This window comes from Cydia fagiglandana, chromosome 14, assembly GCF_963556715.1.
Source record: "Cydia fagiglandana chromosome 14, ilCydFagi1.1, whole genome shotgun sequence".
Taxonomy (NCBI): domain Eukaryota; kingdom Metazoa; phylum Arthropoda; class Insecta; order Lepidoptera; family Tortricidae; genus Cydia; species Cydia fagiglandana.
Window position 1 is genome coordinate 7,774,064 of NC_085945.1, and position 16,886 is coordinate 7,790,949.

A 16,886-nucleotide genomic window follows, 5' to 3' on the forward strand; every position below is an offset into this window, starting at 1 on the left:
TTTAACCAAGTCTTATAAGTATAGGATGGTCAAGCAAATCTTGTCAGTAGAAAAAGGCGCGAAATTAAAATTTTCTATGGGACGATATCCTTTCGCGCCTACATTTTTCAAATTTGCCGCCTTTTTCTACTGACAAGATCTGCTTGACGCAGTATAGTTATAGCGAACTTAGCACCCAGCGCGTTTTTTAAAGGAAATATTCTTAATTAAGATTGTTTATTCATTTTATGCATCAATAAATAAATAGCCGTACGTAGTATCGTACAACTCAGTCTACTCGCATCAAGACCAACCTGTTTAGTTGCCTGGTGGCTTGCGCAAACAGCGCACGCGCACGTTCACCGCACGAGTTGCGCGCGAGTGTCAGTGGTTCTGTTTTCGAGTGCATCTTGTGCTAAATATTCTGTGAAAAAGGGGTGCTTTTGAGGAGTTCTATTAGTGTAAGTTTTTTTGGGTGTTTTGATCCGAATGTTGTTGATCGAACGATCAATTTAAGTCATTTTAAAGGTCGATTAGCGTTTGATAGTAATAATTAATTTAGTGAATATATTTTTTGTTATTTATTTAGTTCATTATTTTTTATAAACAAATCCGTTTCGACAACGTTCATACGTTATAGTTTATAATAGGTATTTCGTAGGTACCGAAGATGTTATTGAGTTCATTTTGTTGTTTTTGTTTATGTTGTGATGTTTTGTTTTTCCTCGATTGTCATTGATATGTCTTTATAATGAACTTATGGGTAATATAAGTATTTATAATGAACTAATATGGGTAATGTATACCTAATACACGTATATTTTTCTAAGACAAAATCAAAATGTTTAAGAGTATACCTTCTTTGAAAAAGTATTTTGAAGTTTTTAGTGTTTATTTGAGTTGAGTTTTAATTTCTTTACCTAATTGTCTTTTAATTGAAAGACAAATCGTTGTTTCAATTATCTTGTTTGACATCGAGATTTATTTAATGCTTAGTTAAATTAAGTTAATTTAGTTACATTGAAATGATAAATTTTATATTTGCTGTAAGGTGTATTCGGGTAATACCGAATGTCGGATAATTCCGAAATTCACATGAAAATCACCCTAAATTCCATCATAATAAAAGTGTCTTTTCGGAATTATCCGACAGTTTTTGACATTCAGAACTACCCGAGTAAACCTTACCTTTTCGTTTGCCTACTGTTGTTTCAAAATTATTTCGTTATTCAATTTCAAAATACCCATAAATAATTTTTTACCCTATATTATCGATGTAACACCTATTTCTTCGGTGGTTTTTAATAATTCTAAATTTGAAACCTGATCAAGTAATTAGCAGCGCCGTCTGTTGATTTAAAATTATACCTATCTAAGGTCACTGGACATCGCTCTCATATCACTAAGCAAAAAATAAAAATCGTAACGAAATCAGTCAGGCCGTTTTGCAGATAGATGGAAATTATCCTTACTCAATATGTAAGGTAGGTACTAACGCTATATAGTAGCTCTGTATGTCTGTTACCTCTTCAGACTTTAACCGCTGAACCGATTAAGATGAAATGTGGTATGGAAATAGGGGACCAGGGAAGGACATAAGATAGTTTATATCGGTCAAACAGAAAACTGTGTTCGCGTCTTTTCTGTAGACATAAACAAAAGTTAAGGCCTAGCTAGGCCAGCTTATGGGCATGTAGGTTTTCACGTGGATAAGGGTTAAATAAGAAAATTAACCTTTATAGCCCTTAACTTTTGTGTACCCAGCAAACATTTTTGGTCGATATTCCGAAAAAGGCACCTATTTTAGGTCGCACAATTTAGGAGACCAAAATGAGGCACGTCGAATCGACGTCGTGGGCACGTCGAGTCGACATAAATGGGGAAAAAACGCACGTGCCGGCGACGTATTTATTGACGGTAAATTAGTGATTACAACCATTAGGTCAACACTAGGTCATGTTTCCGACGTGGATTCGACGTCGCCACGACGTGCCGCGTAGTGAAAATGTACTAATTTGGTATTCTTTACCACCTTTAGACGTGATGGCGACATATTTTTATCCATATAATTACTTACTCTGCGAGGCAATATTTAGATGAGACGTGATGAAGAGAAAAAGAGACACAAACATTACGCTTATATATTCTTTTCACTCAGAAACAAAATGTCTAACAAGAAAACAACTTTAAGTTGTGCAATGATAATGGCGGCCACTAAGTCATGTAAAATAATTTAGGCCGATTACGCTGATGAAGAACGATGAAAACTAGTGCACAGAAAATTTTTTCGTGCAGTATGTTAGGTTTACATACAAAACTATCGATGGGCTTTTGAAATATTTAAGTTTTCAACATTTTATAAAATCAAAATGCATATATTTGCTTGTAATTGAGTGTTGCAATTGAATATTTGTGTGTGTGAGTGTATTGACTTGATCAAAAATATTGTTTTATTTTGAATATTAGCACAATGAAGTACCGTGCGATCGCACCATTCAAGATATAACAACTTAAATTATGCAATTTCATATTTAGCATCTCGTTATAATGAAAGAAAATGGCGGCACAACCTTATGGTATTGATAGTACTTTACAAGTGATTTTAACTATATGGTCGCAATTTGGTATCTATTTTAAGTAACATTTACCTAAAATTAGTAGCTAAATCGACATAAAATCGACGACCTAAAGGTCTCCGTATAAGAAATAATTACGTCGCAAATACACCTAAAATATCTTATTAGTACATTTGACCTATTGGTCAGACTTTGCAGTTAATTTTACCTAATATTTCGACTTATTTTCAACCATTAAGTCCCTGACTTCATGGTCCCCGTATAAGAAATAATTACGTCGCATATACACCTAAAATGCCTTATTAGTACATTTGACCTATTGGTCAGGGTTCGAAGTTAATATTACCTAATATTTCGACAGATTTTCAACCATTAAGTCCCTGACTTCATGGTCTCCGTATAAGAAATAATTACGTCGCATATACACCTAAAAGGCCTTATTAGTATATTTGACCTATTGGTCAGGGTACGAAGTTAATTTTACCTAGTAATACGACTTATTTTCAACCATTAAGTCCGTGACTTCATAGTCCCCGTATAAGTAATAATTACGTCGCAAATACACCTAAAATACCTTATTAGTAGATTTGACCTATTGGTCAGGGTTTAAGGTTAATTTTACCTAATATTTTGCCTTATTTTCAACCCCTAAGTCCCTGACTTCATGGTGTATTTATGAAGTGAAATTTACGTTTTATTATCCCTATATTTTGACTTGGAAGTAAAAGTGTACAATACGTAAAATAATTGGTGACTTAGGACGTCATTTTCACTTAAATTGGTAAAATCTTCTTCGAGCCTAGGAAAAAATACTTAAAATGTTTGCTGGGTATGTCTACAGAAAAGACGCGAACACAGTTTTCTGTTTGACCCATATCGATCATCATCATGTATGCGTGGAATGCATACAAAGTCGACATTAACGCGCACCAATTAGTTAATTTTTGTTTTATCCCTTTTTAGGGTTCCGTACCACAAGGGTTAAAATCGGGACCCTATTATTTCAGAGTCCGCTTTCCATCTGTCTGTCACCAGGCTGTATCTCATGAACCGTGATAGCTAGGCCGTTGAGATTTTCAGAGATGATGTTCTGTTGCCGCTATAACAAGAAATACTTAAAACAGAATGCCTATAATAAATATTTAAATGGAGCTCCCTTACTAAAAACGTGTTTTTTTACCGTTTTTACGTAATGGTACGGCTACGGAACCTTCGTGCGCGAGTCCAACTCGCACTTGGCCGGTTTTATTTACTTAAACACAACTCAAATGGACAGATTAAAACAAACGATTAATTGAGGCTTGTAGCGCGTTTAATGAATAAGTTACTGCTTTTAATTTATTATAGTTCGTTTTTTTGCATTAGAAAGAACTTGAAAGAGGGTAAGCGATCTTGACATGTCTTTTAATTGAAAAACACTTTTTATAAATCAGTAACTATTACTTACTTATTACTATTATAAAAAAAATTAAATGATCGTATTAGATCCATAATTGTTACATATTTGCCGTAAATTATTTTTAAAATGTGTTTTTCCATTAAAAGACACATCAAGATAGTTTTCCTTATTTCTAATGCTAAAAAAAACTATAGGGGCAAAAATCTAGTCAGTGCTAGAAAGATGACGAGTAAAAAGAGGTAAAAAGTCATATTGTACTTAGTTGGTGGTTTTGCGTCGTTGTTTACAACATGATAATTGAAAGATTAAATAGTTATAAGAAGTGATGGCACAACACGTTTTTTATTAAATAACTGCGTAATATAGGTAACCAATGCGAAACGACGCTTAACAACCGCGATTACAAATGCGGAAGATCTTAGAAGCTTTTACTATCCGCTTCGGCAATTACTTTGGATTCTAAGACTGCATTATGGTAACTTCGACGAAGAGGTAATTTTGACTAGACTCTAGAGGGAAGAGAATTTTGACTAGAGGGATATTGTCAAAGTAAATTATGTAGTCCGTGGCCGGTAACAAGTGCTACTTCGGCCTGCTAAGATACTTTCGCTCGAAACTTCTTTCAAGCTTACTTTCAAGAAGCATAAAACTTCTTTTGTACAAAACCTTACTAAGGCCCATACTCACCTACGGTTCTGAATGTTGGGTGCTGAGCAAAAAAGACGAGAATTCCTTGTTGGTATTTGAGCGTAAAATACTAAGACGCATTTTCGGAGCTGTGATGGAGGATGAGATATGGCGATCGCGTTATAACCACGAGCTAAGTATACCAAATGTACAATGAGCCTAACGTCATTAAGACCGTAAAGATCGGACGCCTGCGATGGGCAGGGCACGTGATACGAAAGGACGAGGCCAGAGTACCCAAGCGCCTTCTAGAAGGCCGACAGGAGGGTCGCAGAGGTAAAGGCAGGCCCAAGCTCAGATGGTTGGATGGCGTATACCAGGACATCAGGAACTTAGGAGTGAAAAGTTGGAGAAGGAAGGCCACAAACAGATCGGACTGGAGAGACTTGCTTGACTAGGCTAAGGCCCACCCGCGGCTGTACAGTCAGCATCAGATATACCTGAGCGGGTAAGGTGTCCAAGAAAACATATACACTTCAATCGTCACAAAAATAAGGACATCTAAGTTGTCATTTTAGCATAGGCTTTCAGTTCGTCACATATATCTTAACTTCTGAGTTTTTCTTTAACACATACACCCTTATTTAATCACAATGACAATAACGGTTAGAAACTCAGTGGTAACTAAGCACTCAAATTCAAGCTGCTGTCATTAATACCTACACGCACTGCCAATCACGTACGTCAGCAGCCAGGGTGCCACCAGTTGCTAAGCAGTTGTTATTTCAATGGTAACTAAGCATCAACATTTTATCTGTTTAACTTTAAAAAAAATACTGTAGCAGCTACGAATTGACACCTCCTTTCTTAAAGAAGTATTTTATCGTCAAGTGTCAAACTTAGACAATAAATAAGTAGGTTTTACGAGAATGATAGGTTTTTTATTTTAACTGTCATAGGCGGACGTTCTTCCAAATCGTAGAGCATATTATATGTTAATATATTAATTTAGCCCGCTTATTGTACTAAAATATACTATATAGTACTAAAATACGATGCTCCGAATCGATCAAAGAACGAAGGAGAAAATAATAGAATTGAAACTTAACACGTTCTCTGTCCCAATCTGACATGTAAACCTTATGGCTTTGTAATAGAGGCTAGCCGTTAAAACCATCACTGCCATGCATATACACCTACGTAATATGCTAACTGTTGACCATAGGAATGACGAATTTTGTTTTTACAACTTAGCAGAGAGGATAGAGTATACGGAGTTATATACAGTATGTATCATAACGAACGGCCAAGAAAGAGACCCATTAATGTTTAGGTCATAATGAGCAACTTTTACGATGGGACCAACCCCGAAACCCCGTAAAAAAAAATACTCTCCCATAGAAAATTTCAACATCAGACCAGCAAAATGTATGAAACTTCCAAGTATTTTTCCGCGTTTTCGGGGTTGGTCCCATAGTAAAAGTTGTTCAGTATGACCTAAACATTAATGGGTCTCTTTCTTGGCCTTTCGTTCTGATACATACTGTTTATCTTTGAACTTATTGTTAGTATAACCAGTATAACCTAGCAGTAAACATCAAATGGCATTCCGCACAGGAGTAATCTAAGGAACGCTTACTGCGGGTTCAAACCTACAACGTCCTGTTAGAAAGTCGTACATACTCTACATGTGACATATCTTCAAAAAACATATAAACGTATGCGAAATTAATATAAAACCACAAATTAAGTAATAATAGAAATGAAACCCAAAAAACAAAAGCTGTAATCTCTAGGTGCATCCGACTGAGATTTGAACCCGCGGTCTCTGCTTTGAAAAGCAAACGCCTTAGTAACAAGACCACAACGTGCCTTGACAATTGGCTCTAAATTCGGCTTCAGGTAGCTTTCGCTATGTGTCACTCATTCGTTTTGATGATTCTATTAAATAAAAGAAATAGTTTGCAGTAAGCTGACTGACAGGCCTCTGTCAATGGTTGAAGGGCAAAACGTGAGATAGATGTATGTGATGACAAGACTGTACTGCTTTCGATGATTGTCAAAACGCTTTACCTGAAATTAGCATAGCTATTATTCATTCAATATACGACCATACATGTATGCTTTAAACGTCTATTTTTCCATATTGTTCAGATATATTTGACACGTTGACCGCTTAGATACCAATGGTTTTTTGACAGCTAAGGTATCAATGATTTATTGTAAGTGTAGAAATTAATGAATAGCGACTGTTAAGATATTTGTGACATGTTGAGCGCTCACAAGTAAATGCTACCATGACAGTCAACAACTTTTTGATAGTTTAAACGTTTACCTCTCTTTGAGCACCTGGAGTGTATAGCGACTTCTGCTGCTGACTGTACCTAGTGCCTCAGATGATGATGAAATTATGTAGTCAGTAGCTGTCAGTAGGTACGTTTACTGTCAATTTCGACACAAATGATTAACACTTTTAGAACGGCATATGACTTTGATCCTTATTTCTTCACTTCTTCACTCACACTTCACTTAAAATATCATAAAGTGTAATAAGGTAAACAATCTTGATGTACGTGTCTTTTAATTGAAAAACACATTTTAAATAAAAATAAGTTACGGCAAATACCTATGTAACAATTATGAATCTAATACGATCATTTATATTCTACTGCTTTCATAAGTAATAGTTACTGATTTTTAAAAAGCATTTTTCAATAAAAAGACATGTCAAGATCGCTTACCTTCTTTCAAGTTCTTTCTAATGCTAAAAAAACGAACTATAGTCGAGGATAGTCCAAAGGTATGGTCAGTGCCGGATTTACCACTAGGCTGAGTAGGCTGAAGCCTAGGGCGGCAGATTTTATGGGGCGGCAAATTTGGGTAAAAAAAATATTTTATGTGCTGTTCAGATAGGGTAGACCAAAATTTATTTGTAAAATTTAAATAACAAGCATAATTTGTCGATTTTGCTGCCCTCTGTCATGTCAAGACCTTTTTGAAGTACGAAACCCTAAACATGTACCTACCATTTTCTCGAAAAAATTTCGCGCTCGCTACGCTCGGGTTTTCATTTCAGTACCTACATTATTTGTGACCCATCTATCTACATTGTAAAGGGATGGTCGACGATTCTTGTATCTTCGTGGTATTATGGGTTCCGATTTTTTCCTTTTGAAGTACGGAACCCTAAAAATTTACCTAGATACCTACTATTTTCTCGAAAAAATTTCGCGCTCGCTACGCTCGCGTTTTCGTTTAACTAACTACATTTTACTGTGACCCATCTGGCCCCTGTTTCACCAACGTGACAGGTGCGACGAATTGTAAAATCACTGTTGCTGACGTCACAGGCATCCATGGGCTACGGTTACCGCTTACCATCGGGCGGGCCGTATTCCTGTTTGCCACCATCATTGTATTATTAAAAAAAACTTTATGATATCGGAAAAAAACAGATATTTCTCTTGCTAAGTTTATGACAATTGTCACAAGAAACACTACAATTGTCACGAAATTCCGACATATAACTCATTACCTGTCAAGAATTACCTACAATTCTTCTAAATCTTTGACAATTGTCAGAAACTTCGCAGGAGAAATATCTGTTTTATTCCGATATAATAAAGTATTTTAAATAATACAATGATGGTGGCAAACAGGAATACGGCCCGCCCGATGGTAAGTGGTAATCGTAGCCCATGGATGCCTGTGACGTCAGCAACAGTGATTTTACAATTCGTCGCACCTGTCACCGATGTGAAATTGGGGCCTGACCATATCATTGAATGATAGCACAGAATCTAGTAGAACGCCAGCGGTAATGTCCACGCTATCGGAGCAGCTTCCGTCTCCTATACGGTTCATATGCGTCTACCGGATAAAAAGCTAGCGATCCATTTTTATAGCATAGTCTTTCGAGCAGACTCAATGCCAGACCCGACCGAACTCCTTAGCTATATCCAGCCTGACTGCCAATGTCTCACCTTGATTCTCAATAGCCAAAACCCAGCGGTACCCACCGGTCACCGATCAGATCAGGCAAATATAAAGAGGTTGTATCGTCATTGAGTGACAAAAACTGCCCATATAAATCTGTATCTAGAATGTGAAATTTGTGACGTCACCTTATATGCATTTTAATATGGCTATGGTGTGTTACAGTACTATAAAAAAACGCCTCTGATAGGAAAGTACTTTAAAAAACCTATAAGCGAGGCAGATAGGGGCGGCAAAATCGGCATAGCCTACGGGCGGCAAATGTTTAAATCCGGCACTGGGTATGGTACCATCTTTACGAGCGATGGAGCCATATCTTTGGTCCACCGATGTACAGTTGAGCGCAACTTGCACCATTCCACTAACCCGGGTTTACCGGTTAACCTTGGAGTTACCAAGGTTAAGGCCACTTGCACCATCCCGCTAACCCGGGGTTAACTGGTTAAACCGTTAACTCAGTGTCAAATTGTACTGGTAACCATGGTAACTCCAGGTTCAACCGGTTAACCCCGGGTTAGTGGGATGGTGCAAGTGGCACTTACCAGTACAATTTGACATTGGGTTAACGGTTTAACCCCTTATCCCGGGGTTAGTGGGATGGTGCAAGGAGTCTTGCTGTTTGTACCCACAACCAGGGCCGGATTAAGCATGTCGGGGCCCCTAGGCAGTGCGAGGCTCGGGGCCCCCTACAGTCAATTCTGCACACAGCATATTCAGTACAGTGAAATAAGTGAGCGTTTTTAATTTCAATCTTCAGGCGTCGGCCGAGCCGATCGAAATCGAACGATGTTTTTTCACTCTTATTTATTGCGTGGACATAAAGCTTTATTCTATCGGTTTTTGCCGATTCCGCGTCGCGTCAAGTGTGGGGAGAACTCTTTAGGCTTAAGGCCAATTCCCAGTGGAATACCAAAGATATGTGAGCTTCAGCGTCACTTTCCTATCTACCTCTAATGGCAAATTTTAAACGAGGCTAAAGGCTAAGCTCAACTAGAGCCGCAAAGTAGATTTTCTCAAAAGTTAATATTTTGCGAGGCTGAACAGCAATTGTTCGACTATAAGACTAAATCAACCAAGTTAAAATCAACGTAATAATAAAGAACCAAAAATAAACGCGAGCGCAGCGAGCGCGATATTTTTTGTTAACAATATCGCAAATTGTAAAAGTATGTTCTTAAAAGGCCGGGTCTTTACCTACCTGGGGGCCGATTTTTGAATTTGGATCGCTCGATTTCGTCACTCGAAAATCGTTCGAAAACGGCGACCTGCTAATTTTTGAAATACGAGCGATAGAAATTCGGTACCTAGTGGCATTGACCACCGGTTCTATTGGTAGAATTTAAATGCCTAGTATTGGAGTTATTATTTATTTATTTAAACTTTATTGCACAAAGTATATACAAAAATGTACAAATGGCGGACTTAATGCCAAATGGCATTCTCTACCAGTCAACCATAGGGCCAAACAGACATCTACAATTGGTGCAGAGAGAGAAATATACTTATTCAGTGAATAAAAAAAAAGCAAACTATACATATAAACTACATAAATATATAATATTATTGAACGAAATACACGAAATCGAGCGGTCGAAATTCAAAAATCGGCCCCTTGGGCCTAAAAGTCCGAAGTGCGAAGCGAGGCGAGCTTTCATGCGAAGTTAAAGCCGTGCTTCATCAGGCTTCGAGATAAATAGTTGAGCACAGAGACGAACCAATGTCCATTGTATTAAAAAGCGAGACCGCAGGCCGAGGTTCGCACAGCGAGGCCAAAGGCTAAGCTGAAGTAGAGGAGATGTGGAACACAAACAAATGGTAAATTGAGGTAAAAAGTGAGGCTGAAGGTCGAGCATTTCTATGAAAAACTGGGGACACGTTCGTCTTCTTTGTTTTAATCAATAGTCCTCGAGATTCTGTGTCGAAATAACCAAAAGATGTTCGTTGTTCAAAAAAAATGGACCATTTTTCCTGAGAACCCCTATTATTACAACTTTACAACAGGTACGCAGAATACGCCCCGCAAACTGTAACTGTAACGAACCTACTGCTTCAATTTTATTGCAGTATTTCATTTATTTAAAGAATGGATCGTACAAAAGCAATAATAAAGCATACTCATTATTATAAGAATAAAAAATTTACTCATGAATTTTGACCCTATGGAACAAAATTTTATTTGGTGTGCGCTGAGCCGCCGGGGACCCTTGCCGAGGCGCGGGGCCCCCTAGCCGAGGCGGGGCCCCTAGGCAGTTGCCTACTTTGACTTAGGGTTAATCCGGCCCTGCCCACAACACAAGCACAGTATAATAAAGAGTACTAGACACAAGCCTTATTGATCTTACTTTGGGACTAGGTCGATTTATGTAAGATTGGACTCCTTATAATATTTCAATTTCAATGTTTATTATTTATTTATTTATACTGCTTAGGCCCACTTGCACCATTCCACTGATCCGGGGTTAACCGGTTAAACCTGGAATTACCATGGTTACTAGTACAATTTGACATTAGGTTATCAGTTTAACCACTTAACCCCGGGTTAGTAGGTTGGTGCAAGTGGGCCTGACTCGATAGTGTCGTGATGATGCCGTGATGGAACTTTTATTTTTGTTAGCCTGGTTAAGTGTCCCACTGCTGGAACTACAAACCGTTTATTATGATGACATATATTATATATAATAATATGAATAATGTTAATAGTCACTAAGTCGTTATAATTAAGTACTAATTTTATTACTTACGTAGGAAGACTTAACGTGAATAGAATACAAATCTAGAAATACACGTTTTTACCGCAGTTATCAGTTACCGCACTGGTTATTAAGGTACCTATAAATAAACATTTACCTACAAATATGTAGTACTTATACCAAATTTTCAACACACCAGCGCGTAAAGGGTGTCTTATTTATTCTCCAAAAACTGAGGGGCTACCGCGAAAACCGAATTTCGCAAATTGCGGGGATTTTTCTCTGTCACTCTAATTACGCCGTCATTGGAGAAAGATCCCCGCAATTTGCGAACCTCGATTTTCTCGGTTATAGCCCTGATGCGAAAGTTGCGTTGTATCCACAAGGGTGGCAAAATTAAAGTAATCTGATCTGATGTTTTGAGTTGTTTCTGGTTGTTTTTGACTTGGCTGGTAGAATTTACTTTTGAGTGGTGATTTTGAATCATAAATTGTTTAGTAACGTACATTTGAATTTAATTTGTAATTTTTACAGTTAGTATTTTTCTAGAGCTTGTTGTTTGATGTTGTTTCACTCGGAAGGAACGTTTTATTGTTCAACCCTACTCGTGGCTTGACACAGTTGACACCCTCGCAACGCTTAAGATTCCATATTTCAAAACACTCGCTAGCTCTTGGTTTGATGTCTTAACCTGACGCTTGCTGGTAAGATCACGAGGATAAAGAACGACACCTTGTAGAACAAATAACTGTTCCTAATATTATACCTAGTTATGATTACCATTTATAAATAACTTTTGCTAAATTTGGAACCATGACTTCATATACAGACATATAAAATATTTTAAGCTTATACCTAAACAAAGTAGCTAATTATGCTGTGGTGAGAATTTTGTTTCAAACATAATAGTAATGTAATAATGACCTTTTTTGCGGTAGCCGTGCAAAAAAAGACCTTTTATGCATTAATGTATAAAATTGTTGATGAATGATGTTGACCGTGACCTGAAGCTATACGTAGGTAATTTGAGAATACATAGATACATGTATGTATAAACAATAATATAATATTTAATGGTACCCACAAATTATCAGCATGATATAAAGAGTTAGATGTAGACAAAGTGGCCATATATATATCCCAAATCCCAACACATAACGAAGAAAGCAGTGGAAGGCCGCTTCTCTATACAAACGTAGGCTCCATTTTCCTCTCTGGATATTGATAATAAAAAAAAAACAAAAAAAATCAAACGAAGAGACACAGGTAATTAATACGTGTATTAGTACTTGTCTTTTCGTCCGACATACCTCAGTCACGTTATAATAAAGAGTATAATAAAGAGTACTAATAAAGTGCCTCAAGACGATGTGTGTTACCAGTGATGACTTATTACGGCTCCGAAACGTGGTCTTTCACAATCGGCCTCATCTCAAAACTCAAAAGTCGCTCAACGAGCTATGGAGAGGGCTATGCTCGGAGTTTCTCTACGTGATCGAATCAGAAATGAGGAGATCCGTAGACGAAGTAATGTCACCGACATAGCCCACCGGATTAGCAAGCTGAAGTGGCAATGGGCAGGCCACATTGCACGCAGAGAAGATGGCCGATGGGGTCGAAATGTGCTCGAGTGGAGACCACGGACTAGCAAGCGCAGCGTAATAGGTCGTCCACCCACAAGGTGGACAGACAACCTTGTTAAGGTCGCCGGAAGACGCTGGATGCGGGTCGCTTCCAACCGGCACGTATGGAGGTCCAAGGGGGAGGCCTATGTTCAGCAGTGGACGTCTTATGGCTGAGATGATGATGATGAGATGATGATCAAATCATGTAATTTTCTATAATCTGTTTTCTTAGTTATTAGAGAATACTTTTAGATAAGTACAAGTGATCTGCTACTTTTGTTGCTGACTGTACCTACCTATTTATTTTTAGTAAACAAAAGGGCATCGACAACCTCTTTTACTTACTTATTTCAATTCTCCGAGAACTCACCATGCAGAGATTGAAGATGACGCGATTAGTAAGAATTTAACATTAGTAACATTACTAAGGTTTAAAAGGTTTTATTTCCTGCATGACTGACAGCGCATTCCACATTTTGTATTTATTTATTTTTAAACCTTTGTAGGAGAAATAATACTTTTAATTGTTTGTATTGAGGAATGAAAACTCCAAGTAAGCTATAGGTATAGGTCGTATAGGTACCGTCACTATTAGATTATTTGTGTAGGTACATGTATTTGTATATGTTACCGGCAATCCGTATAATTCGTTATTGTGTACCTACAATACCTAGGCAATGGATAAAATACCTAAATCTAAAACGTTTAGGTGATGTAATCTACGAGTATCTATGAAATATTATTCTTTTTATACTTTTTCTAGGTACCTATTCTATGCAATATCCACAACGCAACGGCAATGTGTAATGGCTCCTCTACACGATGGGCCCACGCCGGCCACTCCAAGGGACGCATCAATGCGTTAGAGGGAGCAAGTGATGTTGCTATCTCATTCTACCGCATGGCTGCGTCCCTTGGAGTGGCCGGCGTTGGCCCATCGTGTAGAGGAGCCATAAAATAAGTCGGTTTTGCCGACACACGTTTTCTGTAGCGTCGTTCCGGTGTAGGATAAGTAGGATTCGGCAGATTCTCACGGTACCGCCGAAATACCTACCGCATTCTTCGGCCAGAAGTCCACATTCGCGATGGTGCCGGCACCGCACACGAGCTGAACATGACATATTATTTTAATTTATTTACCAATAACAAACAAAATGATAATAAAAACAACATTAAAATTAAAACTAAAATTTAGCAGGCCTTAAATTAACTTATAGGTAAAAAATGCTCCCCATTATGGTGCCCAGGAGGCTGGCAGCGTTTCCTTTTTGGATGGCCAGGCTTATTCTCTGGCCGAGGTAGCTGCCAGCCCTCTGGTCACCTGTGGTCGATGAGATGAGACGCTGGGACATTTCCTTAAATAAGGTCACGGTCCCAGGGAACTTAATTTGTATTATTTATTGTATTGTATTGTATTATGTACCTATTGTATTATGCAGCATCTTCAGTGGTATATTAAATTGCAGCATAACATAAATGCAAGTAACAATTCTAGATCCTCTGTATTAAATGTAATAATTACTAGGCAAAATAATGGCCTGGGTAAAACCTCGAGTGGACAGAAACATGTGAAACGGAGTAAAACTAAAAACAAACATTACTTACGTATATAACCAGTTTACACAAGTGCATTGTAAATTGATCCTCTAATACGTAGGTAAATAGAGTTTATATTATAAAGGCATACGCATCGGTAATTCCAGTTGTATAAATGTTGGCGGTTTTGACACCCTTTTTGGGCTTTCATTAAGGCCAATAGAACAATTGGATTCAATAATTATTTTACCTGATTATCATTGAAAGAAAACAATTTGAGGAAACCGGACTAATCCCAGTAAAAGCCTAGTTTCCCCGCTGAACTTAGCAATTGTTTTCATTTCATAAAACCGGGCAAGTGCGAGTCGGACTCGCGCACGAAGGGTTCCGTACCATAATGCAAAAAAAAACGGAAAAAAAATGCAAAAAAAAAACGGTCACCCATCCAAGTACTGACCACGCCCGACGTTGCTTAACTTTGGTCAAAAATCACGTTTGTTGTATGGGAGCCCCACATAAATCTTAATTATTGTTATAGCGGCAACAGAAATACATCATCTGTGAAAATTTCAACTGTCTAGCTATCACGGTTCGTGAGATACAGCCTGGCGACAGACGGACGGACGGACGGACGGACGGACAGCGAAGTCTTAGTAATAGGGTCCCGTTTTACCCTTTGGGTACGGAACCCTAAAAACTAGCGTCTGATGCCAATTCTTGAGATAAGTGCGGCTAAGCGGACCCCGGTAGGTACGTATATGATGGTCGTCCTTGTCTACGTGACAGCGTGATAAAACGGTGTCCGTCACTTTCTATCCCGCGGTTAAAAAGTGACAGTTATTTTATCAAGTGGATAAAGGCATCCATAATACGCCGGCAGGTTCCCATCAGCCGTGGCAAAAAGCCGGGACAACGCTAGGAAGAAGATTATGATGAGGTTGATAAGCAAACCCCGTTATCAATGTCGCAGTTCGTTAAAAATAAGGTTTGGCTAAAATACGTAGGTACCTACTCCAAATTCGCCATGTTAGTAAATAGTACCCCGACTTTAATTGCCAATTATTCCAATAAGACCTGTTGTCCCTTTAGGTTAAAAAGTCAAAGAAAATGTCAGTCAAGTCTGACGCTTTTGCTAAAACCTGCCCGGCAGTTCAAAATCAGGTTGTCAAAAACAGTCCTCTATCGCTATCAGCAGAGATCGGCGGGGGTGAGCTATTTACCTTATAATTTGACATGTCTTACGTCATATTATAAGGGAAATACCCCCGTCGATCTCAGGCTATCAGATATATCGGAGCCTTAGAGCATTTAATAACTGGAGTCGCCATTAAGAACTTACCCTTCTGCCGAAAACCTTGCACAATTGTGCAAACTTTTGTATGGACTGACATGGCTATTTGTACGTTACGTAGAAATCATGTAGAAATGGCAATACATTTGGCGTCCCCTCCCCCGCAAAAATCGGCAGACTGTTTTGTACAGAAAATGACAGCCATGACGTCTCCAGTTACTAAATGCTCTAAGGTCGGAGCGGTCAAAAATATCTGAACACGTACTGTAGCGCCTTGACAATAAAGGCGTGTTCAGATGTATGTGAGCACCTTGGCCGCTCCGATATATCTGATGGCGACCGTACAAGTAGAAAAAGGCCCAAGACAAAGACCGCCTGGCAGTTAGAAAAATAATGAAATCCAGCAGCGTCTTTGATTAGCATTCAATCTAGGCTGAATGAACTGACGTAAGGAGTTGCGCAAGAGTTGCGATACGGCGCGGTTGCACATAGTAGAAGAGCCGGCCGCAAATTTTCTAACCGACTTGATACCACGATGAAATGCACAATGGTTTCCCATAAAAGTGATGCTAAGCCCGAATTCGATAGTCTGCCACGGCGGAACTTGCCGAAAGTACGAAAAAGAAGGCCACTTCCGGTGCGAAAAAAGGGGACTGATTTAACCCATCTGATACCGAAATAATAGTTATGGCAGCAGTTAGAAATTTACATGTAGACACATAAAAGCGAAGTCTGCCAGTATTTTTTTTGCCGGAAGTGCTTGGCAGACGCTCTCAAAGGTGGCCAGCGGGACCCCTAATTTAACCCATCTGATACCACCATGAAACCAATTCCAGTCGGTAGGTATGAACCCTCATGTCAGGAATATATAAGTCTGCCAAGGCTTTTCCTGCCGAAACACCTTGGCAGACGAGATTATGTAAGCAAGGTCGGCATCGGTTACCCTACACTAACCCATCTGATACCACCATGAAACCAATTCCAGTCGGTAGGTACGAACCCCCATTTTAGGAATATATAAGTCTGCCAAGGTTTTTCCTGCCGAAACACCTTGGCAGACGAGATTATAAACAAGATGACCATCGGTTACCGTACACTAACCCATCTGATACCGCCATGAAACCAATTCCAGTCGGTAGGTATGAACCCTCATTTCAGGAATATATA

The 16,886-nt window shown here is 38.6% G+C and overlaps 1 protein-coding gene across 1 annotated transcript in view; it reads left to right on the top strand.

Annotated features, from left to right (window-relative positions):
* The first annotated feature begins 310 nt into the window (after positions 1–310).
* Positions 311–16,886, top strand: part of LOC134670678 (uncharacterized) — a 142,285-nt gene continuing 125,709 nt past the window's right edge. The window contains exon 1 of the mRNA XM_063528494.1: positions 311–440. The gene's annotated coding sequence lies outside the window, so the exon portion shown is untranslated. The remainder of the gene's footprint in view (positions 441–16,886) is intronic.